We start from the raw sequence: 27,879 nt of genomic DNA on the forward strand, positions 1-27,879 counted from the left end.
AGCTATTCTCTTCATCACTCAGCATTTTAAATCTCTGTGGGTGGTTCTCAACATTTGAGGGTAACACTGCGTTTTTCAAGGATATGAGAAAATAACAATGTTTCCCCCCTGAAGTGAAATGAAGTAATCACTAACGAAATATTTTGTCTATAATTCAAGGGACTTAGGCTTTGTTTAAGAATTCCTGCTCTCAACTTCATTTTAAGCCATCATCGTGGTAGCAGATGGGTTGGGATAAGCCAAAAAAGGATGCGGTGAAGGAGTGGAAGGTGTTTGCCATCATCATCAGAACCAGTGAGCAGGGAAGGTGCTTTACCAGTGCAGGCAACAGTGAGAAAATTGGGAAACAAAATCAACAGAACCTGGAGGTTGAAAGCAGGTTTTTTGTTTTTTGGGTTTTTTTTAATCTATGTGGGGGGAAAGGGGGAAAATATATTATTCCTTAGAAATTTCTGATACTGAAAAGGTGGGGGTGGTTGCAGTGTCACTGGGCTGCTGGGCTGCAGACCATGGAGCCACAGTGGGCAGGTGACTGTGGCGGACCGTTTCCAACACGGGCTGTCTTCCCCTGCCACCTCTGGGGCCAGGGAGTCTAAGGAGGAGAGAATACTTGACTCGAAGTCTCCCTGGAGAGTGGAAAGCCAGAACTTTGCCCCAGGAAGCTCTTATCAAGTTTGCCAAAAAGCAGATGATGCTAACACAGAAAGCTAAATCAAGGTGTACAGAATCGGAGAAAGAAATTGAAAAACTCAAATAAAAACTTGTTACTGGGGGAATTAATGACATCATTAAGATTTCAGTGACAGAATTCAGCAGGAAAGGTGCGAGACCTCCTTTTTGGCAGTTGGTCTCCCATATCTCCTCCGTCATTGCAAGCATTTGCGAATACATACTGGAGGAAGAGAACCAAGATCCATTAGAACTGAAACCTGACTACCAGGAACCTGCAACGAATCTCACTTCACTCCTGGAAAAAACCCTTCGAGACACTTGATCGACTTAAAACTAGGAAGCTTACCATGACTGTATGATTATCTCAAAGATGTTACTGCTCAATTCAGGTGAGGGGAGAAAGAAAATTTTCTAAAAAATAATAAAACAAACATAGAGAGGTTTTAAATTGGGTGAAAGAAGTAAACTTGAAAAGGTGTGGTAATTCTATTTCTCTGACATTTTAGAAAAGACAAACTACAGGGATGGAGAACAGATCAACAGTTGCCAGAGGTACCAGGTGAGGGGTGGGAGCTTTTTTGGAGAGATGGGATATTTGTGAATCCTAATTGTAGTCATGGCTGCATGAAAAAAAATGCGTTAAAATTCATGAAACTGCACTGTCGCCATCCAACATGTCAATTTTACTATATGATAACTTTGAAATAAAGAAATACTTGTTTAAAATGACGGGAAGGCTAACTAACTTCCCAGCCTCTCCAGGTAAGGTTTCACCTCTGCTGAGCAGCAAGCCAGCCCCTAGGAGGGTACAGAACAGCAGGTAAGAGGATGAACTCTGCAGCCAGACTACCTGGACTCAAACCCACTCCACCATTTCCTGGCTAGGTGGGTGGCCTTACACATATCACTTAACCCCTTAGTGCCCTTCTTTCCTCATCTGAAAATCAGATATAGTGACAATGTTAAATGAATCTATCCAGGTAAAATGTTTACCCTGCAGGGCCTGGTGCCTAGCGAGACCTTTAAAAAGGTAAAATTATAATAATATTCGATGAGGTCAGAGATTGTATCTGTCGTAATCATGACTGCTTTCCCAGTGCCTAGAACAGAGCCCAGCACATGGCAGGGGCTGAACGTTGAATGAGTGTGAAGAGCAAGCTACATACAGTCTAATCGGAAGTATACTGCACGGTGAGTAATCACGACTGTGGATTATGTGCACCACGATAATCGCCTCCATTAATCTGACTAATAAAAATGTGACTGTCTGCGGCAAACAGAAGCCCACGCCTGTTCTCTCAGCAATGGGTTTTGAAGTTGGTAAAGAGACTAGGTACACTTCTATTTCAACTTCAAAATGTGAAGAAAAAAGTCTTTAATACAATCAGTTTGGTGACAGAACTTTATTTGTAGTTATAAAAGACATTTGCAACGAGGTTTATAAAAACATCTTATAAGGTTAATTTTATTGTAGATTGAGAGATCAATTTCTATTAGAATTTTGGTAGTTTTTGTAAAAGAAGAATTTTGTCATACAAAGCAAGAAAGAAAAAAAAAGGACCATCAAGTGGAAAACTGGTCCTTTAAAAATGTTAATGCTTGTATTGCTGTATTTTTATTTTACTTGAAAATAACCCTTTGAGGACTAGTAAAGAGATTTACTGCACAAAAAATTTTTTTAGTGACTAGGCATTATTGCAATGTGATTTTTCTAGAATTCCTGAAGAAGGCTGGTTTCCAGGTCATCCACAGGTCATACCATAGAGGTGGCTGTGCCTTCAATTCCAACAACACGCCCTACTGCCTCTATCTTGGCTGGAAAGGACAGATTAAAAGAAAAGTCTGTAGGTAAAGAGTAGGCCTTTCACAGTTTAGTGGTTAGCCTTGCACTTACCACACCCTACCACCAGCACCTCCCTAAAAGATGAGAGATTATTCTCTAGAGAAATCGAACCTGAAGGCTCTAGACTTAAAAGACACCAGATATAACTGGGAGGGTGAAGTTGGAGCTGACAAAAGAACTGAAGAAGTGAAGTTTCACAGTGAGTAGTAGTTCCCAGACCCCTTTCTCCTCCCTGCTTCTAGAATGCCACAAGCTGGGCTTAAATCTCCACCTCAGAACAGTGTATTAGAGGATTTCTCCCTAGAAAGACATCAAATAGTCCCAAAGAAGAGACACCATAAATTTGAGAGCTCCTAATAAAAAGGTTGAGTCCTCTCAGATTACCCTTTAGTGAGTCATCAGCAGATAAGCCCCTCAACCCAAGGCTTCCAATCAACTTTCTATCGCCTCACTCTTAATGTGAGTGAACAGCAGAGTAGCTACCACCGGGGTTTCAGAGAATCCTCCAACATGACAAATAAACAGAATACAACTGAAATACAGAGGAGATGAAGACAATACAGCATGCAATAAAGCATTTTAAAGACTATTATTAACATTATTAACATTCTCTGAAAAATGAATTTACATCAATAACAAAGAAACAGTGGTAGACAAGAACTCTTTAAAATTAAAAATAGAGTAGCTAAAATTTAAAACAAACCGACAAAAGGAAAAGGGAGAGATTCTGTTTTGTGTTTCAAATATGCCTTTTTTGTTTGTTTGGCAACAAGCTGAACACCTGTAAGATATTAGAAAATACACACACAGATGCTCCTCAATCATCGTAAACTGAAGACACCACAAGTCAAAAATATATTTAATACATTTAACCTACAGAACACCATAGCTTAGCTTAGCCTACCTTAAACATGCCCAGAACACTTACATTATCAGCCTACAGCTGGGCAAAATCATCTAACACAGAGCTTATTTTATAATAAAGTGTTGAATATCTCATAAATTATTATGCATATTGTTTTCACACCATCTCAGAGTTGAAAAGCCATTGTCAGTCAGGGACTGTCTGTGTTGGTCTCAGACCCCAGGGCCTGGTGCAGAGCTCCCAAAACCTTGTGATCTCCTAAACGATAAGAGAGCATTAGAAGCAACTTCTGTTCTTTGACCCCGAGCTCTGACATGGGGCTCCTGCAAACTGTGGAATTTCCTGGGTGATAGAAGCATCTTTTATTCAAATGAGGAGGCTCTGGCTCAAGCCGTGACTAGAAGCTTGGAGTTTTCAGCCCCGCCCCTCATTCTCTAGTAAGAGACGGGGGCCGGAAATGTAGTTAATAACTGATCTTGCCTATGTGAGAAAGTCTCTGCAATAGCCCTGGAAGTATAAGGTTTGAAGCACTTCCAGGTCAGTGAACACATCCATGTACTGAGAGGGTGACACATGCCAATTCCCAGGGGACGGGGACAGACGTGCGTAAGCCCAGGAATCTCCCAGACCTTGCACAACGTATCTCTTCATATCCTTTCACTAGGTGGTAAATGTAAGTAACTAGTTTCCTAAGTTCTGTGAGCTGCTCTAGCAAATGAATCAAACCCAAAAAGGAGGTCATAGAAACCTCTGATTAATAGATTATGGGTCTGAAGAACAGGGACAACTTAGACTTGGAATTGGCATCTGAAATGGGGTGGGAACTGAGCCCTTAATCTGTGGGATCTGATGCTATCTCCAGTGACAGTGACAGAACTGAGTTAAATTGCAGGACACCCAGCGTGGACGCAAATGGTTGCTTGGTGAGGGAAAAACCCACATATTTTGTGATGAGAAATTCTTGAGTAGGACAGTAGAGGAGAAACATAGCAGGTACACTGAGGGTATTTTTCCTAAGCAATACTCTATTCTACCTATCTCTATGAACTGCACATTTTGTACCTTATTCAAAGAGATTCTCAGGTAGATTGTATGTTCATAACTTTGATCCCTAGTTGTCAGGCCCATGTGCCAAGTGAAATCCCTAAGAAAATATCGTGTAGTTAATTCTACATTCTTGCCTCACCACCTGGACTGTGAACTTCTGGAGAGCAGAAGTCAACCCTCCTGATTTATACCTAGCATTTCAGTATATCGTGGGGCATAACTGAATGCTGTAAGAAATCCTTTTTGAAAATATTCTTAAGTATTCCAAACATCTCTAAATCTTTTAGGGCAGAAGAAATGGGAGGGTTACAGTCAAATGAGTTTTAAACATATGATGGAAGATACACTAAAAGAACAAGGAAAATAATCACTATTTTTTGATGTAAATAATGGAAGTAAATTAAATGAGGAAAAAAGTACTTTATTTCAAGATGGAAACATTTGTAAATACTATACTAATTTAATCAGCAAAGGATTTATGATACTTGCTGAATAGAACATTAAGATAGATGCCCTGGGTTTTTCTAATACTGTACAACTGATATTTATCTCTGGCCTACCATGTGCTAAACATTGTTCTCGATGTGCACGAGGTGAAGAGATGCAGAAGTGTACAAAATAGAGCATCTCTCTTCAAAGAGCGCAAACTGCAGCAAGACCAGATTAAAGTAAAATACGGTAATCCCTTTCTTTGAGGGATGTACAGACACATTTCAGCCTGGAGAAAAAAAATAGATTGGAATAAGATTTTAGAAGAAGTCAATTTAAGCAGACTCTTGAAGAACAAATCAGGAAGACAAAAGGGAAAGAGATATTCTGAGCTAGAGTGATAAACCATCCCTATTTGCCTGAGAATGAGGTGTTGCCTGAAATGGGGGAGACTTGCAGAGTTTAAATCAAGTAAGTTTTGGGAACACATTAGATATCCTAGTCTAAGCAGAAGCAATAACCTATTCGAAAGGTAGAAGAAAATATGTATGTTGTGGGACCTAAAGAGTTCCAGAGTTCGGAGTGTACAGAAAGGACATAAACAATAAGTTAAAAGGTAGGGAGCTAATCATTCCAAGTAGCATTATATACCATACAAAAGAGTTTGGAGTATAGTTTTAAATCAATGGAGAATCACTGGTGACTTTTGCTCAAAGGAGTGAAATGTTCTGATTTGTCTTTGGAAAGATTATTCTGGCTGCCCTATGGAAGACAAATTAGAAAGTAAAAACAAGAGAAAAGTAAACTGGTTAGGGAGCTGCTTTATTAATTCATCTCTAAACAAAAAGGCAAAGAGAAATATGGTAGCTTTAACAAGAATATACAATAGAAGATAAATTCAAGAGATATTAGGAGTTCAAAATAATAAAATTTAAATACTTATATTCAAGGTGGGACAAAAATAAGTTTATAGTTGTGAGTACACAAAACAGAGTTTATTCTTATATTATTATTTATTAATAATTGCTTTATTTTCCATATGAACAACTGCAACCCTAGTTTTGCCCCACCCTGTATGAAAGATCAGTGATGACCACCATGTTGATGGTTCAGTAGTTGAACAGGTGGCAGTTCCATTCGTCAAGAATGGAAATACTAAAGGAAGAACAGGCTTTGAGGTGGCGACACCTGGGTGAGGGAACTCCATGAATCCTGTTTGATTAGTTGAGTGTAGGACCCCCATAGATGATGCTAATCAAAGCAACAGGTGAATATTTTCAATATAGTTCCGGTACCCATGACTGAGCTTTAAGATAGAGACAAATGGAACCCCTAGAGTGGTTCCAAGGAACAAAGGCAGAGGAGAATGTCAAGAAGGAAGTGATTGGTCAGTTTCAAAAGCTGCAGAGACATTAAAAAAATAAGCCTAAAATGTGTCCAAAGATCTTGGTGATTTTAGGGTAGAGACCTTTTCCAGAGCAGGCATGTATGGAGATGATGACTAAAGCTTTACGAAGGTGAGAAAAAGTGTCAGAAAGCAGAGAAAGAAATTATGAGCTTAATCAATACATTTGGCTCCAGGCTCAAGAAAGTGATGTTCTGTTGAAAATTAAGCATCACCTAGATTCTGCCAACAAGCATCCCTTTTTAGGCATATGCCCATCAACACTCTCTATAATACCTGTGGCTGTACAACTCTGCAACCAGTAGAATGTGTTTAATGAGAGGGCCCTCCCCTCAAAAAGCTATCTATTTTTGATTGTATAAATAAGTCAAGACTATGGTTAGTTGCGTGTTCAACTCTGCTAAGAAAAAGCTAGTATTGCTTATTTGTGTCCAAGGCAGCGAGAACTGTTTCCTATTATTGAAAACAGTCCATAAATAGCTCAAGAGGCAAACATGAATTTTCCAAGTGACTATTCATCCTAAGTTTATCAAAATTTCATAGTACAACAAATTCTTTGAGTTCTAGTTAAAAAACAAACTGGAATCTATACAAATGGAAGCCATTGCACTTCATTTTTAGACATGGCAGCTCCAGGTATCAAATGGGATTTGTTTTCTCCAACCTGAGTCACCAGAATTATACTTTTGTAAACTGTCTCCAAGTCTGCCCTTATCATTAGAATGTAGACGTCTTAATGGCCTCGGGCATGCCACAGTAACAAACAACCCCAATTTTTCAATGACTTAAACTGGAAAGATTCATTTCTTACCCATGTTATATAGCTATAAGAAGTCAACAGAGGGTTCTGCTCATTTAGTTATTCAGAAACCCAAACTCATAGAACACCCATTTCAAACATCACAAAGCAAAAGGGGGATCTAGTGAGCCTTGCACTCAGCCACAGTAGAAAATGCCACCTTTGATCATAAATATTTAGCTATAACTAGCCCCATGGTCCAAATCCAGATGTAAAAGGACTATGGGATTATGGAATTCAGTCCTATCTTGAGCCCAAAAGGTGAATAGACAGATATGTTGGGAGAATTTTGTTAATGATTACCACACAAATTATACTAATTAGACATGCATCTTTCCACAAGGTAGGTGTGCATGTGTATGCATGTATATACAGCAATGAGAACTGTATGACACATTTTCAAGTTTTATAAGACTACTGGGTATGGGCCACCTTGAGTAATTGTTTCCATTTCACCACATTAACATCCTCCTTTATCTATCTACTTAGATGCCCTAATCGAACCAGAAACCCTCAAGAAGTCCAAGGCAGATTTTTAAATAAATATTCCTCTAAATGGGGTTATTTGCACACAACACACACACACACACACAATCATGCCCAAAGAGACATCATGTCTTTTTAAATTGTGTAACAGAAAAATAAAATTACTCTGTATAAGAGTAATTGGATACTTGATGTTCAGGAGATACAATTTCCATATTTCACTGGCAAATGAGTACCCCTCTTTGACAAAGGAATAATCAAGGTTTAATTTTCACTTGGGCAGAGAGATAGAGAAAGGGAATGTTCTCATGGATTGCTGCTGCCACAAGCCTGCTCCCTGAACAGTTCCCTCCAGCTGTATTTTTAATTGATTGGCTCCTTGCCAGACATCTCAGATTATTTAGTGAAGCAGTAGAAGAAATGCAATGTTTTGACCTTGACCTTATAGTAAGAATTCCTTTACATTTTTCTTCTCCTATGTCTGTTTTTTCCCAAAGCCAGGCAAGCTTTCTTTTGCTGCAGATATTTCTTCAATAAATTCAGAATCCTTGCCTGACTACAAACGAATTGTAAAATGAAATTATTAATGGAACATTTGGAAATTTATTCGTATGCTCAGACCAGTATTTGTTTTTATAAACAGTTTTTCTTTGTAACTCCTTCCAGTCTCCCTTGTTCACACATATTTGCTCTCTTGCCCCATTCACATTTTCCAAACAACTAAGTCTGATTGATAGTTCCATGAAAACATTGGTTTTCTCTTTACTAGTTTATTCAGAACCAATAAGTATGAAGTAACCCTTTTCTAGCAAAACCTGCCTTTTAGAACAAAGCTTTCTTTCTGCATTTTTCCCTTCTAAATCAGGACACTGCTCTGAGCATCTCAAGGGAACACGTTGCTAGAGTTAGTTTTCCCTCTTCTTTTGAACTTGGAAAGGGAATCAGCTCTCACCTGAGCTGCCCATTTGGTTCTAAATGTGTGTGGTACTTGGATGCTTGTGGATGCAGGCATAGTCTAAATTTGTAGAAATCTCTCAAGCTAATATTAAATAAATGATTTTCATTAACCAGGTAACTCTTCTGAAGGGTGGACTTATTTTCAAATTAAAGGAAAATGACCGAAGTTAATCCCTGACCCAACATCAAACGTTAAATAGGTTTGTCCTCCGTGTGCATTCATTAGCATGGTGATGCTGATGAAGCCCAACCTTCAGGGCCCTCACGTGTGCAAGGCCCAGAGAAAATCCCCAGTATTGCTATACTAATAACACATATTCTTTTTCTTAAAGAGGGTCCCAAGACTGTATAAGCTTCAGGTCCCACAAAATCTGGACCTACCCCTTTATATGCTATTAAAATAGATGCAATTCCCTCTTGATATATGGTAACACATATGAAAAGAAATAGTCAAAGAGAGAGAGGCCCTTCTGGATTTTAAAAGAGTATCATCTAAAATTACCAAAATTATGGATACGCCAACACCTGAAAATAAGATGATCAAATGAACAACCCTAAATGCTAAAAGAATAGAATATTTTAAAGAACTAATACAATATTTAAAAAAAAACAGGCATGAAAACTGGTACAACAAAAATTATTATATATACGGATATACTGAATTTCCTTATATTGCTTTTAACATGAGTGTGCTTTTTAAGAGGCATTTCCTCTTCTTTTTTCCCTCCTTTGAAGTTGAGTGTAAGGATTGCAAAAGCTTCTGAAACAATCCATTGGACACCGAGGCCCTGTCAGGACCAGCACCAGCAAAGCAGCAGGAGCAGTTCGGTGAAACCACAGACAGAACTTCCACAAGGAACTCAACGTTTGTGCCGGGGTGACCCTCTAACACAGTGGCTCCTACTCCTGCGGGGGTCAGACTTTCTCACTGACACTCTAATGTACACTATGAATGTTCCATTCAGTAAAAATATGTAATCATGTTTTTGCATATGAATTCAGGGGGTTCTTGGACCTTAGTTCATGGGAACTTAGCTAACAAACCTTTGATTTATCAACTAGAGATTATATATCATATCATTCTTTGGTTCCAGTGGAAGTGGTATCTAACAGCTATATCAAAATTTTGGTTATTTATTATATATGAAAGATATACTTTTCCTCTAAATAACCTTCATATAACTTACTGCAAATAATCTGACATGTAGCTATGCCCCAGACATTCAATTTAATGTATTTGTTTACTTATATAAGAGCAATAACCTCTTTTATTTTGATTTTAAGAAATTAGCTCTGTAACATGAGCCTAAAAGAAAGAGAAGAGGGTGGGGGAAGCAGAGGACATAATAGGATTCGTACTGCTCAGAGATGGAAGAAAGACAAGGGCACCAAGGCCAGCCTGTCTTATCAAACTTCTTTGATGTTTGTGTTGGAATCTCGGTGGTGAATGAAACTTTGAAGTTTTCATGAATACTGGAGGTAAGAAAAGACAGAATAAAGAGTTCAATTAACTAAATAATTTAATTCTTTGTCAGAACTCTGTCTCCCTTCTTATTGGGCCTTCAATCATCTTCTCAGCCTCATCAGTAAGCACTGAGGACCCATGCCCTGGAATTAGTCCATACTCTGTCAAGAAGCGTCTACGGAGCCTCCTTCCCATAGCTGGCACACCACGTCTACTCCCCAGGGGTTTGCTTGGTTTCTATCCTGATGCAGCCCAAGTGCTTTTGCTGCTGCATATAGGCCGACCTTATTCTCTCACCCTGCCCTCCTGTTCTCATGATTTTTTAAAATTATTTCTTTTCTCGACTTATTGTACAATACTTATGTTCTCTCAGCTCCTGCCAAGTCAGCTGTTCCTTGCTTTAGATTCCAGCTTCATGTTGTTCCCTACTCCCTGCTTGCTTGCAGCCCAGCTCCTTGTCTGCCTCCCAGTGGTACCAACGTGTGGTCAGACACACTAGGTCCCATTCACACACAGTAGGGGCACACGTTCACTCATCCTCACAGCCAGCCACACCCAGGACCCCGCTTTCACTCAAATACTCACACCTAGTCCCGACCATTTGCAATCACTAGCCCTACTCATGCTTGCTCACACCATCATCCGTGGCAGTCCCACTCACTCATAATCCTCCTCTATCTCACAGAATCCTACTCATACTCCTTCACGCTCACAACCAGTCACCCCAGGGACCTCCATCAAGTCCTGTTCAGTCTCATTCAGCCCCACCCTGCACACCCACTCATAGTCACAGCCACACACACATTCAGTCCCCTTCTCTCATAAACTCACAATCCCTCCCACTCAGGCACAGAGCCACATGCATACTCAGTGCCACTCACACTCTTCCTGTTCACACACCCAGTCGATAACCAGTCACACAAAATTCCGGGCTCATTCCTAGTCACCCTCAGTCACATTTACACCTGGTCATACTCTGTCCTAATAACTCTCAGTCATTTGCTGTCACTCACCCACCTCATGGATGGAGTCATGCTCCTCTGTGTTCACTCACAGAAACTCTACCGCAGGACTCACAAAGACTCCCCATCTCACGTACAAGTTGACTGAGTGCGCCTGGCTCCATAAACAAAATACCACAAATAACGAACATTGACTTCTCATAGTTCTGGAAGCTGGAAGTCCAAGATCAAGAGCCCCCTTCCTGACTCATAAAAGGTGTCTTTTGTTGTGTCCTCACATGGTTCAAGGGGCCAGAGAGGTCTCTGGAGCCCTACTAACCCAACTCACAGGGGATTAATCACCTAAAAGTTCCACCTCCTGATACTGTCACATTGAACATTGAAGGTTAGATTTCAACATATGAATTTTGTTTTCTATGTGATGCAAAACTCTCAAAAAGGATCTTGGAAAGTGATCATCTGCCCTCTTTATTTATAAAGCTCAAAACTCAATGTGTTTTAATTAATAAAGTTTAAAAAACACATAAGAACCTACTGTGTGCCACTGCGTGCCAATGTAGAGTGGTGAATGTGAAGTAAAAAGTCCTCCTCTCATGAAGATTCCATTCCAGGAAGGGCAGGGAAAGAAAGAAAAAGAAGCAGAGAAAAGGAAGTAATTTCAGATCATGATAACTGCTCAGCACGGAGGTCGGGAAATGATCTTGGAGAAAGAGACATAGAGAATGAAAACTGAGAAGTCATATGGAATATCCTGGAAGGAAGATCCAGGGCAAAGGTGGTAGCCCTGAGAAGAGAATGAGGCTGGCATGTCGAAGTGAAGGGGTGCCAAAAAGCCACCAAGTAAGTCTCCACTGGAGTGTTAAAAATGGGGGGGTGCACTTTTGATTAGCACATGATAGCTTGGGGTGTTGCTACTATTTCATGAATAGAAACCAAGGATGCTAAATACCTAGCACTATCTGAAACAGTCCTGCTCCGGAAATAATTTTCCTATTCAAAATACCACTGACAGAGAATAGTGAGTAAAGGGGAAATTGGTAAAGGGAAAGTCAGAGAGCTAGACAGAGGGCACATTAGATACAGCTCCAGGGCCACAACTAAGAGTGGAGAAGAGCAACAGAAGACATTAAGTACTGTATAAGCAGGAAAATATTTTCAAAAGTCCTAGAAACAGAAAGCATAATGCCTTCATACAACATTCTGATCCACCATAGGATCCTGATTTAGAGGATCCTTTTTATACTTGACTCTAACTCTATAATTGCACTTAAATTCCTGCTACCACAGAAGGAAGCCTCAGAAAATGTTCCCTCTGGGTCTCCACCTCCAGATCCCATTATACCATGATGTGGGACCACCTCTATACTCAGAGGGAATTCCACAATTCATAGGTCCACATTACACGTGAAAACGAAATATGTTTCTCCCATTTCCTTGTTGTTCTCACTTTATCCTTATTCCTAGTTCCTCTTAGTAACTCGCTGCTAGGACTCAATCGCTAACTGCCAGGAATGCTCATTCTTCCAAGACTGGACACTACTTGGTTTTTGCCCATACTTTCAGCACTTGAATCCTGCCCATGAACCCTGGGCTCACAGCAGATGTTCTATTACTTCCAACCAGACTTTCCTAATGCCCACCATATGGCCACCTGGCTGAGTATCCATGCATGGTCCTGTTACCAGACATGTCTGTGTTCATACTGTGTCCATCTGCTGAGACATCCACAAGGCGAGCAGGCCGCTATAGCAAGAGCAGTTGCTTGGGAGTCAAACCACTGCTGGGTATAAATTCTGATACTGTAGTTATACTAACTGTGGAATTCTTTTTAATCCCTTGAGCCTCAGTTTCCTAAAGCAGTGATGATGGGGATGCTAATAATGGCAATGAATGAGAAATAAGTATAATAAGTAAATGAACATGACTGTGGCATTCAAATGCAGCTATTGTTATCATCTTTATTTAGAATCATTGCTAGACTTTCCTAATAAAGACTGAAGTTTACACCTATCACCAGGCACAATGGATCTGCCCCCTGGCTGTCATGTTTCCTCCCTAAACCTCTGCTCCGAGCTCTTGAGTGTGCGGGTTTACAGGTTTTGGTCCCTTGTCATTGAAGAACTGAGCTAGAGGCATGACCCTGAATCAGTCTAGCTTTTGAGTTAAGTCACAAAAGACTATTGAGCAGGAAGGTGTGGGTGTACACAGGAAGAAGTATATGCGTGGAGGTATTCTTGGAATGCTAAAAAGGTAGGGCAATGCTGAGGCTAAAGCTAAGGGAGCATTGAGATAGGAGAAAATAGCAGGGAGTGGGAAGGGAGAACAAAGGAACTCTTATCCTCAATTACCCTGACAGTTCTGGGCTTGGCCCACATTAGCAGGATCTTTGTTTAGAATCTCATTTTGCTCTGGCTGCCGAGGCCTCTTCTGGTGGGACTGTCAGGAATTTTATAACCCATCATTCCACTCCTCTCCCTCCTGTGGTTTTAACTGATGGGGAGGAAGGGAACTACTCAGTAAAATTAGGGCCCTTCCATACAACACAGCTGCTTTTCTTCATAGAGGTTTCTTTTGACAAGTAATACATGTTGCTTTCAATTAGTATGGGCTGTTGTTGGGGGTGGGGGAGAGAAGAATTGGAGACAAGATTGCTTGGGAGTGCTCTAATGCTGTTTTGTTGAAACAGGTGGCCTGAAGAACTGCTGACTTGAAGCTGGGCCACAGCTGCTTTCAGCTGGCTTGTCTGATGCAGAAACCTCACTGAACCTGGTCCAGGCATAATGCAGGTGCACCAAGTGAACAGCTGTCTCTATTTTAGTTAGGGGAAGGACGTGTTCACAGATTTGAAAAATAATATTATGAGAACCAGAGTGCAAAGGGATGGTTTGATTCCATTCCATTTTACTATTTACTATAAACAGTTAATAAAAGCACACTGGGTGTATTGTCATGATTCTTCAGATTTTCACCTATGTTGCTAACCAGCAGCGCTTCTGAGATTTTAGTATGCACAAAAATCATCTGGGGACATTAGTAAATGTCAAATTCAGATTCAGTCGGCTTGGGGTGTGCCTGAGATTCTGCATTTCTAACAAGCTCCGGGTGAGGCCAGGTCCGCTGGTCCACAGATGACGGTCTGAGTAGCAGGACTGTCAGCTGCACAGCACTGTGGATATAAGATTGGTCAAAACAGGCCATCAAATGTTAGAAATGGTCTCTCGGTAGGAAATGAAGCTAAACTACATATTGATGAAATTTTAAAAGAAATTGAATAACTAAAAGAAGTCATTAATATTAATGATTTAAAATTTCTCTTTTGACCTCTTAGACTTTTAATCATATACTGTGGGCTTAAAAGTACCCATTACAATTATATCAGAAATGGCTTAGTGTATGAATATTTCAATTTCTGAGAAATTTACAGCTTTTTATTATTACTTTGACCATACAATCAAGTTACCAAGGGATCCTTAAATTATTGAATTCAGCAATTCAACAATATGCAAAGTTTTAGAAAGGCTTTTCCTCCACTTTGGCAAAATGTGTAATTCTGGGGCATTATATAAGTCAGTAGAAATTGAAGCAAATATCAGTGGGAATGCCTCACATAAGAGAAAATTGGGTGCTAAGAAAGAATGCAAAGATGATTCATTGAATGTGCCATAAATGATAGAAAAATATAATTGGAAATATTAAATCAATGTGCTTTTGATCTTCTCCCTGTCCCCCAATAGCAATTTCACCATCATTGCTCCGAAAGAGAAGATGAAAGCAGGAGGTTCCCATGAGTCAGGAGGAGACTGTGCAGCGCAGGGAGGAACGACCTCCTGGGGAGTCTGTGAGAGGCAGAAAGGAACAGAGCAAATGTGTGCACCACCCTCCCTTCAGCCCATGCGGGAGCCACAGTAAAAAGATAGAAGGTCAAGACGAAAGTCAGCGTGTTTGGCCCCATTTCCGTCTGAGACTGTGAGGCGATGGTTGAACCAGCCATGCTCAGATCAGCATGGGAGTGGCCATTCTGGGGAAGAGGTGGTGCGTCATTGCCCATCATAGATAGAAGGCCTGCGCCTGTCTGGAGGCTTCCTGGGCTCCTGAGAGGTTGAGGTTTCCACATGCACTGCGGAGGGATGCAGAAGGGAGCTGACAATGATGGCTGTCAAGAGAGGGATCTGCTACAGTGGTCAAATGGCCCAGAGACTGGAAGCAGCGGGAAAAGCCTGAGTAGGGAGTCAAATCAATTGTAAGATTTCATGGAGCCCCATAGAAGCATCAAAGGCAAGGAGATCCTGGGTCCTGGGAAAATCCTCGGGAACATAACTGAACCAGATCAAAGAGACCTCAACATGATCTGAGCTGACTTTAGTGACAGGTGAGGAAAACTGCAGTACCAGGACCCAGCTGTGGCTCCTGGGGCCCCCACCATTCTCCCTTGACACCATCAGGCCATCTCCCATTCCATACACCCCAATGCCATTCTGGAAAGAAATCGTGACAGGGACATGAAAACCTGAAAGACAAAGACTTGATCTACAAGATTGAATTAACTGAAGAGCTGGTATAAATTCCTGGATTAAAATGACTAGATTGAGGTGTTTTATTTCCATCCTCTCACAACCTAGATAGAAGGGAATTATTTTTTTATTGTATTTATTTATTTTGAGAGAGAGGGAGTGGGAGAGAGAGAGGGAGACAAACATCGATGTGAAATGGAAACATCAACAGGAGACCGACCTGGAATCCAGGCATGTGCCCTGACCTAGAATCGAACCCGTGACCTTTCGCTTTGCAGGACGACACCCAACCAGCTGAGCCACACCAGCTCGGAAGAAAGAACTTAAAGAAGATCAAATATACAGAACATAGAGCTATTATTCTTTTGCACAGCTCAGTGTGGTTGAGTGTAATGCACAACCCTGCTTCACCCATAATGAATTACTGAATTCAGTCAGCCTGCTATCTCATTTGGAGGTGGAAACATCGAGTTTTGCATCTCCATTCTGCTGTTGCTCCTCTCCCAGCTGTGCTCATCTGTGGGCCAAGCTCCAACCAAGCCCTCCGCTGCTAATTGTTAGGAGCCCTTACTGCCATAGCCTGACACCTGGGGTGGGCCCCACAGCCTGTGCCTGTCCCATCTGAGGCAACTCCAGGATCTGCCCTGGCTTTGAAAGTCTGTTTGACTGAATTTCCTGAGTGTGTTCAGGAAACAGACTCAAAAGAGCAGAAGCTTTGGAAAAACTCTGTTGGATTCTGCTCTGAGCCTTTATCACCCATCTGGCCGTGGGCAAGCTACTTTTCTTCCTAAGCCTTCTTCTGTAAAGGGGAGTTACTAATACCTACTTTTAGGGCTATCATAAGGATTAACAACAAATCAATAAATGAGGGTCATATTATTCCAGGTCCTTTCACGGTGCCCAGCGCCCTGTAACAGTCTGTGTTCAACTGGACCACGGAGCTCTGTTCCAGGAGTTACCAGCTTCCCACACACTGTCCTCCCTCCAGAATAGCTGGCATGGATGCTCTGCTGCCACCTAGACTCCCTTCAGGACTGAAGAATATTTCTCCCCATGGATAGCAGACACTATCAGCCTTTTATGGGATTTTCCTCAGCCAAGGTCATATCCTCTTCCCAGAGGAGCAGCCTCGTATCCAAAGACTGGTGGATGCCGGGAGATAAAGGGCAGCCCACTGGCCCAAGCCAAGGAATCTGAAAGGTCATCCCGGCTGCAGAGCAGGGCTGTGCCAGGGGGGCTCTGTGGTCACTGCACCACAGCCCAACTTTCCCCTCAGCCCTGACCTGCTTCCTTACCGTTTTCCTATAAAGACTGACCCCAACAACCTTCCCTCATAAACATCCTGCACACCAGACACTGGCTCAGAGTTGGCCTCCTCGGGAACCCATCTGGTGACAATAAGTTCCCACATTCCCTGCTCAAAATCAATCACCGCTATTACTGTTGACACTGTTCATTTGTCCTAACACAAAATTTGGTAAAATAAACACTCATAACCCTCTTGGCCACTATTTTTGGACCACTGCCACATGTCTTAGCCAGTGTAATCAATTGGTCCCAGCCCTTCCTTCCTAAGGGTCTTTCTTGCCCGCCAGCCAAGCACATCCCACAGAGGCCACTACGTAAACTGAGGCTTTAGCGTAGTTGCCACACTAGAGCGAAGCCTAACACAGACATAGTCTGTAGTCTTCCTGTGATCCAGAACAAAATTTACAAATACTCCAAAAAGGTTTTTACATCATTGTCTCTATGTGGATAAACAACGTGTAGCTGTAGGAAATTGTCAGTTCCGCCACAGACTAAGCACCTGCTCATAGTGTTGCCTTGCTGTATACAAATGGACCATTTTAGGAAATAAATAGAACAAATATGCTCTAGAAACTGCAGCACAAGCAGTGCCCAGTTTGCAGATAGGCTGTATTCCCTGATTTAATTTGAAAATTGGTTACTTGAAACTAAGAATGCATTATCCCAGAAGCAGTGTTGTAAATTATGGCCCACTTCGCAGTGTCATCCACAAAGCCCTAGTAAACTAGCAAGATAATTAAAATGACACTGCCCTTAAAAATGGACTGTTCTTTATGAGGAATATACCCTTCACAAGGCATAGGAAGGAAACCATGTGGCACCAGCAACACGTACCTCTCTCACTCACTTATACTCCTCTCTGCCCCACATTTGCTGTCATCGCCCATTTTCAAGATGGCAACCAGGTCAGGCAATAAATCGGGCCCTGCCCCTCCCTCCCCTCTAGAACTTGAACTTAAATACAATGTCGACTTGATGATCTCTGGCTTCTAATGGATTTATAAGCAAAATACAGAGGCTCTAGGGATGCTTATTGATTCCTGGGCCACAAGGAGAACCTTCTCTGGCACACCATTATAGATTTGTGGTTTGAGAGTCCCAATATATTGGCAAAAGAATAAATCCCAAAGGAATGTCATTATTTGCTATGAATAAGCCTAACAAAAAATGGTTGAGGCCAGGAGGTCTAACCTCTGGTTTTCATATATCTCCTAACAATTTCACTTTGTTACACAGATGAAAAAAATCCTTATAAAATAATATTTTTACAAGACTCCTTGAAGAAAAGTAAGTATATCTGTAGCCTAATGCATCATTTTTTCAAAAATTAATCCTTTGATCAACAGCATCCACATCACATGCAAACTTGTTAGACATGCTGATTTTGGATATCACCCCAGGCCTATTAATGAAAAACTCTGAGATTGGGGCAAGCCCTCCATGTTATTCTATGTACACTGAATTTTGAGAACCACTTAACCTAATGATTTTGAAAAAAATTGATGCAAGAAAACAAAAATTCATTTCTTTTAAAAATGAAATGATTAGAAACATTGTCAAAGTAATTATTCTACATACAATACTACTTACGAGATGCCCAACAATTCAACCCCCCAAAAATGTTTACTCTGTGTCTCAAGTGTGCAGGCTATCTTGTCTCCTAAGAAAGATTAAAATGTAAGTGGGTTCAGCAGTGAGTGAAGCGCAATCACAGAATATGCAACCTTATGAGGCTGAAGGGAGGAAGGTAATAAGGATTAACTAATCCAGAGAGGTTATTTGTAAATTTATAGAAAATGTATAAACAAAATGCTATAAGGGAATAAAGAAAATAATTTTAGGGGGAGAAGTCAGAAAATGTTTTCAGGCAACATCAGAGTTGGGTGCTAAAACCAAGTCTATATATTTATAAAGGAAATAATGTTGTGGGGAGGGAATGGAGGGTGCCATGGAATCGGTGGGGGGCAAAGTCTCCCAGGAAAGGAAACAACATGAGCAAAAGCCAAATCACACAAATGCGTTGTGCAAAGCTTCCTCCAAGTTTTGTCGTAAATAGGGTATAGCTGCGATCGTACGAATTCTCCTCAAATCTTAGGGCAGCCGGGTGAAGACTGGAGCAGCTAGAGGCCCCAGGCCGATGACCCCTGTCATAAGTAGCTGTGTGATTTACTAATGCATTCCTCTGGGTACCAAGATACCACAGAGGTTGTCAAGCAATCAAGATGAATGCACAGAGTTCAGGGCAGACACTGTGTAGATGTGGTGAAAAGACAGGGGGTTTGGGTGCCATGATCAGCAGACTAGATCTTACTCAGAACACAGTATTGTGGTTCAAAGAGAAATGAAGGCAGCATTTGCCTTGGGTTGTAAGATTATTATCACACAATATATAGATTGGTTTAGATTGAAAACAGATGGAGTCAGGCAAATAGGTAAGAATGTTATCAAATTAGAACAGACAGAAACTATTAAGAGCCCAAACTTTGGAAGAGAAAAGGAAGGAAGTATAATTAACTCAATTCACTAATATCTGATTGTCTGCAATATACAAGATATACATTGACACTTTAGAGAAAAGAAAAAATGAAGACTCCCCTTTATATTAAAATCTGTTATGCAGAGCTATAAATACATTATAAGTAATAAAATAATTATTTAAGAAGAAGCAGCCCTGGCTGGTGTGGCTCAGTGGATTGAGTACCAGCCTGTGAATCAAAGGGTCGCCAGTTCGATTCCCACTCAGTGCTCACGCCTGGGTTGTGGGCCAGGTCCCTGGTGGGGGGGCGTGCAAGAGGCAACCACACATTGATGTTTCTCTCTCTTTCTCCCTCCCTTCCCCTCTCTCTAAAAGTAAATAAATAAAATGTTTTTTAAAAAAGAAGAAAAAGCATAAAGTGTTGTGGATATTTAAGTGATTGCAAGTAAACTTTTACATGGAAAAAAAAATCAGGAGTTATTTCATGGAAAAAGTATTGGTGTAGCCATGAGCCTTCACTGATGAAGTGTTGGCAAAGGAGGTTTAGATAAGAGCATTCTAGGTATAGGAAACAAACTGGTCTTTTTTTAAAAACACAAGCTTCTACACAGTTAATAATACAATATATTTGAAAAAGGAGGAAAATGAGCTTATAGTCATTACATAAATGCAAATCAAAACCACAAGATACTACTTCACTCATAAAGATGGCTGTAATTTTTTTTAAATTACAAGTTTGGCAGAATATAGAAAAACATCAGAACCCTTATACACTGCCAGTGGTGAAAAGAGTGCAGCCTCTTCAGAAAACAGGTTGACAATTCCTCAAAAAGTTAAACACAGAGCTACCGAATGATCCAGCAACTATACCAGGTACATAATTGAGAAGCTTAAAACATGTTCACACAAATACCTGTACAATGTTCAGAGCAGCAAAAAGCCAAGAAGTAGAAACCACCCAAATATCCATGAACTGACAAGTAACTAAATAAAGTACAGAATACCCATTCCATAGAATGGAATATTATAAAAGTACAAAGAGAAGTGAAGTATGATGCATGTTATATACTATATATAATATGTAATATGGATGAACCTTGAAAACATTATGCTAAGTGAAAGAAGTCAGATACAAAAGACCATATATTTTGTGAAATGTCCAGACTAGGCAAGTCCACAGAGACAGGAAGTAGATTAGTGGCTGCTGGGGGCTGGTGGGAGCGGGAACAGAGAGTTAATGCTAATGGGTATAGGATTTCTTTCTGGGGTACTAAAAATGTTCTGGAATTTGATAATGGTTATGGTTCCAGAGCCTTGTGAATATACAAAAAACCATTAACTGTACACTTCAAAAGGGTGAATTTTAGGATATATGAATTACATATCAATTTTAAAAAATAAGGAAGGCAGGGAGGGAGAAATAGAGAGAGGGAGAGAAAACACCACTGGATGATGCCTATGGTGTGGGCCCCTGGTCAGATAAAACTCAACTATAATTAGATCAGTTTTAACTGTTGTCAATCTAAAAAATAAACCATCATCTTTCCAACACAACCTCTTTCTGAAGTTAAGGACCATAATTAACTTGCACAAGGTCACAAAGCTAAGCTCCATAGTTGTGAAGTTAGGATGCATTCTAATTACAGAGATAGTTATTAGACAAGATAGTCATTGTCCACATAAATGGAAGGAGATAGAGAAGAATACTAAAAATAGTGAAGGTATGCTTGTTCACATGAAAAATAAGGATGAGAAATACCCTTGGGCATAGGGTGTATCTAAAAATAAGAGTGATCAACAAAATAAGTTTTATCTAAGGTATCACAAGTAATGAGTATCTCTTTTGTAACCCTGTATTCCTAAAAGTGAATAGGTAAGAAAATATTGAGTATAGCACTCAGAAACTGAAATAATGCTCTATGCATGGAAAAGGGGGGTAGGGAGGGGAGACTTCCTAACCCTGTGGTATAGCCCGCCCAGTTGGAAGAACTCTGCATACTGTGATTCAGTAGCTAGCTGTCTCAGTCCAGACATGGCTTTGAGGCTGTCTGGGTTCCAATCTCACAGGACTAGCAGACCAATTCTAATTTTACCCCTACACTGGACAGCTGCATTAAAAACACATTCTTGATTACAAAGGAATAAAAAGACAAAGTCATACAAATGAATAAAAACTAAATTCATCAGCAAACACATACACACACACAGAGCTATCCAAAGGGACTCCATTCTAGTGGAAAAATCAATCATTTTTATTATATATGATGGAAAATGCATAATACAAATATAACCTATATGCAATAGTGTTACTTTGACATTTGAAAGAAACAAATGCATTTCTTAAATAAAGACAATAATCAATTTTTCTATTTAGGAGAACTAGCAAGACTTGTGTGACCCAGAAAGAAGAAAAAAATTTGGGAGTAAAAATGATAGGGAACATAATAAAGAACAAAACTTATATTCAGAGTAAATGAAGGTTTAAGGATGAATAGACCCATTTTTGGAGAAAATGGTACAATGTTAACAGATCATAAAGATCTATTCAACTCCTATTTTTCTTCCATTTTCACCAAAGAAATGAATGATACTACTGAAACCTCTGTAAAACACTATCAAAAGAAAGAATAATCTGGGATTGTTAAATAAAAATGGATATGTACATAATGAAATAAGAACACATCTGAATGATGCAAGTCCCCGGGTTAACATTATTTGTCAAAGCGTTAAGATACAGAATTCATAAAGTTTTTTTCTGATTCTTTTTTCACCAACACTAGTTTTGCCTACAATAGGACTTCATATAAATGGAAACATACAGTGTGTCTTCTTTATGTAAAGCTTTCCCTCAGCTTAATGTTTTTGAGATTCGGCCATATTTTCCTCTATCTGTAGTTCACTCTCCTTTATTGCTGAGCCCTTTGGCATCACACGGATATATCACCCACTGATGAACCATCCCCTGAGCTATTGACAGATTTGGGCTGTCATGCAGTTTTTAAATATCTCAAATGATGGAATATAAGCAAATTTCTTAAATGAATATGATGGTTCCAGAAACTATGAGGTTTGACTTTAACTTGGAAAAAACCTCAAAAATGACTCAGACTGTTGATGTAAACAGGGGAAAAAAAGATAATACAAACAACATGAAATACAGATGAAATACAGTCTTCCTAAAATAAATGTATATGCTAATTTTTACTGGGCAATAAGTCAACATAATAATAATGTCTTCTTTTAGAATTAACAAAACATTTTGACAGCCATAACACCGATTAGGGAGGGATAACATCTTATATGGCAGGCAGCAGCAGGGAGGCAATTATTCCTATATATTAGGGTAATTCCCAGAACTGAAATATATGGTGCATACTAGACAAGATGGCATAGACTCATTTCTCTTTGTTTGTGCCCACTAAGAACAAACATATACCCTATAAATATTGCAAGAGGCAACTAAAAGAGAACCCTGAGATGTGGAAATAAGATAGATTGACTATGGAGAGCAGGACTGGAGGAATATAGCAGTAGGGTTTCTCGTGATGTCTAACTCAGCAGGAGAAGACAACATGGGCCTGGAGTTTTCTGACATGTGACCTATTCATAGAAGGCAACCCACACAGTCTCATTTTCCCCAGATCTACAGAAGTTCCAACACTACCACAGGTAAGCCCAGCAGTAACGGCAGAGGAGATTGGTTGGAAACCTCACTAACAATGAGAGGTCAGAGAAAGCATTCTCCTCTGCTGGACCTGGGACTACCCTGATCAGACAGCACTAGGAAGGGGGAATCCCACCACATCAAGTGGCCAGCTCAGGAAGCTCCTTGGTCCCCACAGGCTAGAGAATCCCTTCCTCTAGGTGGTACCAACAGGGGCAACAACAACTGCCTGGCGTAGGAAGTGCTTATCTTCTTCAAGGGCCAGAGACTCCTTTCTCCCAGCTAGAGGCACCAGGAAGTCTGCACTGGGGACATTTCTTGGAGGTTCAGGCAGCACCATCAGGAACCCATGGAAGCCTGGGCAGCACCAGACACTAAATAAATAAAAACAGCACCACCAAACTCTGAAAATGAAACTCCACCAGACGTTTGTCACAACCCAAAAGAGTAGGCCCGGACCTGCAGGTTAAACCTGAACAGGATGACTGCTTTCTAAAATAAAGATTTAAATAGGGCCCAGAGTCTCCTAACATGATAATAATCAACATGTCCAGAATACAGTAAAACTAAAATTAAAAATTTCTCATTCGCAACTTGAACAAGAAAAAAATATCAACTGACACAAACAACAAGGTGAATTAGATGTTGGAAGAAGCTGACAATGGTTTTAAAGCAGCCATCATAAAAATACTTCAACAAACTATAGTTCTTTAAAAGAGAGAAGAGTAAGGAGAAACTGAATATAAAGAACAGAAAAATGTCCTAAAAATAGTGACTTGAAAAAACACTTCAACAAGAAATTACAAATTCCCTTGAAGAAAATGATAAATTAGAAACTAAATGGCACACTTCTAAATAATCCATAAGCCAAAGAAGACATCTCAAAGGAAATTTAAGAATACAAAGTATTCAATGAAAATGAGAATACAACAATTAACATACATAGGATACAGCTAAAGTACTGCTAAGAGGAAAATTTATAGTACTAAATGTTTACATTAGGAAAGACAAAAGTCTCAGATTAAGAACGTAAGTTGTTTCCTCAAGAAACTAGAAAAAGAAGGCCAAAATAAGCCCCTAAAGAGCAAAAAGGAGATAAAGAGTAGAAATACATAAAATTGAGAACAGAAAAACAATAGAGAAAATCAGTGAGGAAAGAAAGCTACTAGCTCAAAAAAATGTTTTAAGATTTTATTTATTTATTTTTAGAGAGAGGGGATGGAGGGAGAAAGTGAGGGAGGGAAACATCAATGTGAGAAAGAAACATCAGTCAGACACCTCTCACATGGTTCCCCAACCTGGGACCTCACACGAAACCCAGGGATATGCCCTGACTGGGATCCAATCGGTGACTTTTCTCTCTGCATGACAATGCCCAATGGAGCCACACCAGTCAGGACAGTTGAAAACAATTTTTAACAACTTTTGTAAACCTCTAGCAAGACTGAGAAAGATTTAAAAAAAGAGATAATACACAAATCCATAAACCCAATATAAAGAATGAAACAGAGGATATCAAAACAGATCCTGAAGCCCTTTAAAAAATGAAAGGGGAATACTGCAAACTTTATACTCATATATTAAATAATTAAGATAAACTGTACCATTGCCATTTAGAAATATAGAGGAACACTGCAAACAACTTTATATTCATATATTCAACAATTAAGATAAAATGTACCAGGTTCTTAAATACCACAAACTACCAAATCAATATGAAGGTGAAGTAGACAATCAGATGACCATATAATCAATCGAGTAATTGAGCTCTCTTTCCAGCCAGTGACAAGACATGGCATCTCTCAGGACAACTGGCACAAGCACGGCAAGTCAGGGCAAAAGAGAAAGCCCCACACTGCTGCCAACACTAAGATTGGCCCCTGCCACATAAATACAGTCCACATGCAGGGAGGCAAGAATATACATACTGTGCCTTTAAGCTGGACATGGGCAACTTTTCCTGGGGCTTGGAGTTTTGTACTTGCAAAACAACGATTATTGTTGTCTAAAATGCATCCCACCACAAACTGGTCCACACCAAGACTCGACTAAAGAACAGCATTGTGCTCATTGACAACACACTGCACCAACAGTGGTTTGAGTCCCACTAGGCACTGCCCCTGAGCAGAAAGAAGGGGCCAGGCTGACTCCTGAGGAGGAAGAGATTTTAACAAACAAATGATCAAGGAAAATTCAGAAGAAATATGATGAAAGGAAAAAGAATGCCAATATCAGCCATCTTGCAGAAGAGCAGTTCCAGCAGGCGAGCTTCTTGCATGCATTGGTCCAAGGCCAGGCCAATGTGACCGAGCAGATGGCTGTGTGCTGGAGGGCAAGGAGCTGGAGTTCTAGCTGAGGGAGTTCTAATGGGGGAAAGAAGGGGAAGGGTCAAGTCAAGGAACATGTATAAAGGACCCACGGACAAAGACAACAGGAGGCAGGGAGGGTTGAGTATGGGAAGTAGTGGTGGGTAGGGCAGGGGAGAATAATGGGGGGAAAATGGGGACAACTGTAATTAAACAATAAAAAAAGAAAATGGGCAAAGATGTGCAGAGACATTTCAATAAAAAGGATATACAGATGGCAATTAACATATGAAAAGATGTTCAAATCATTGGCCACTAAAGAAATGTAAATTAAAATACCGTAAGATATCATTACACACCTATCAAATGATTAAAACTTTTAAGAATAATCACAACACCAAAGGATATGCAGAACTGGAAAGGATATGGAGAAACTAGATCGTGCATATATTATTGGTGTGATACTCTGAAAAACTGGTTGGCAGTTTCTTCAAAACCTAAATATGCAATTACCACATGTCCCAGCAATTGCATTCTTGGGCATTTACCTCAGAGAAATAAAAACATATGTTCACACACACACAAAAAACCGTACACAGTTGTTCAGGTTCATGTTAGCTCAGAACAGCCAGGATGTCCTTCAATGGATTAACAGTTAAACAAATTGTAATGCATTCATACCATGCCATAGTTCTCCACAATAAAAAGAATGAACAATTAATGCACATAATTTGAGAGTTTATCCAGAAAATTTCATTTAGTGAAAAAAGCCAGTCTCCAAAAGTTTACATACTGTATGATTCCACTTATAAAACATTCATGAAATTGTAAAACTATAGAAATGGACAACAGATTAGTGGTTGGCAGGAGTTCAGAATGGGGTCAGAAAGGGAAGGTGGGAAGACAGGGATATTCCCATATAAGGGCAACATGAGGGATCCTTCTGGTGATGAAAATGTTCTGTATCTTGACTGTGGTGGTGGATGAACATACACTTTTGATAAAATTGCAGAGAATTCAATACACAAACAAAAAGAGTGCAAATAAAACTGAGGAAACCTGAATAAGATAGGAAGTTGCATCAATGTCAACATCATGGTTAAGATAATATACTATAGTTTTGCAAGATATCACCATTGGGGAAAACTATCTAAAGCATGCATTGGCTCTGTCTTCATCATTTCCTACAACTGCATGTGGTAAAATCTATTATCTTGAAATAAAATGTTTAATTTTTTAAAATGTAAATACATAATGCATATAAACAGCATATGGCCCTACTTTGCAGAAAGAAAAACGTTAGCTGTTACTGTTTCTGACCGACCACCATGGTGCTTAATTCTGGCAACAACAATTTAAGACAACTGTGGATATCAGAAGATACCGGTGAGGGTGGTCCATGACATCTCTGGGCACCATGTCAATATTTTGGGATTGGAGAACATGAGCATGGAAGCCTAAAGAAAACATGTCGGTCATTACAAGTGCCAAAATAGTAGGAGCCGCATACTCTGTTAATTCTTAGGGCCATGTTAAGGCCACTGAGAGAGAAGTTTTACCTTGGTATGAAAATAAAACTATAACCATTCAAACTGTCCCTTAACAGAAAAGTCAGTCTCAAAAAAGTCTGCAATAACCCCACCAGGTTCATCTGGTAGAGACTCAAATCAGTGCTTTCTCATTGCAAACTCAGGTACTTATTTATGATCCTGGCCCAATGCCCATCCTTCAGGGATGCCAAGAAGAGAATTCACGCTTGGAATCAGAACCCTAAACTTTAAAAGGTCACTTCCAATCACAGTTCTGTGATGACAGAAATCAGAAGACCTTGGCAAAGCTACAGAGTTAAACCTAATATTAAATAGTAAAGAACAAGTGCATAGGGTTAGTAATAAAATTTTTGATGAATATAACTATAGCCATGAGTTTCTAAATATTGTAGTTCAACTCGGTACCATATATTCAGGCCATGAAGTTACTGCGGCCAAAAGAGATAGATTAAAATGTTAGTCTCTTGAAAAATGACTAGACACTGGAGGAACAATAAATAAATACCAGCAAAATAGCCCATAAAGGGATTGTGGTGATCAGGTAGTGAGTGACCACGTAGCCTTTCATGCTCTTGTGATAAAAGCAGCTGTGCAGGCATACATCACCATTATGATCAGGCCTCGAAGCCCACAGTATCTCATCCGACTATCTAATGGGCATATTTATTATCTGCCTGAAGGAGCTGAGAGGATTCTTTAATGTTTTAGTCATGTTTCAGCACCCAGGCCCACAGAATCATATCCTAACAACGCACCACAATTAGGCAAATGGAAATGCACACACTTTAAAAGCTGCTCTACCAGTTTCGCTTAATATTTATTACACAAATATAGGTATTACTAGATCCTAGAACTAATAAAGATGATTTTAATGTTTCCAACTAACGTTTTCAACATTTGATAAGGTAATCAATTTGTCCAATTTTAAGCAGCCTGGGTTCATAAATGAGATATTTGGCATGGAACCTGATTTAAAATGCATTCTTTTCTCAAGTGGTTGAATGATTGTGAGGAACATTTATAATTTGCAGTATACTACAGAAGGAAGTGAACTGAATGCCTCTATCAAAATTATGCATGGCAAAATCTTTCGCACTCTAACACAAAAACTAGCAGACAAATGCAATTACATTA

At 39.9% G+C, this 27,879-nt stretch overlaps 1 pseudogene; it reads left to right on the plus strand.

The window, feature by feature from the left end:
- Nucleotides 1-224: 224 nt before the first annotated feature.
- On the plus strand, nt 225-25,256 carry LOC128780301 (small ribosomal subunit protein eS8 pseudogene; annotated as a pseudogene).
- The last annotated feature ends 2,623 nt before the right edge of the window (nt 25,257-27,879 follow it).

This window comes from Desmodus rotundus, chromosome 2, assembly GCF_022682495.2.
Source record: "Desmodus rotundus isolate HL8 chromosome 2, HLdesRot8A.1, whole genome shotgun sequence".
Lineage (NCBI taxonomy): Eukaryota > Metazoa > Chordata > Mammalia > Chiroptera > Phyllostomidae > Desmodus > Desmodus rotundus.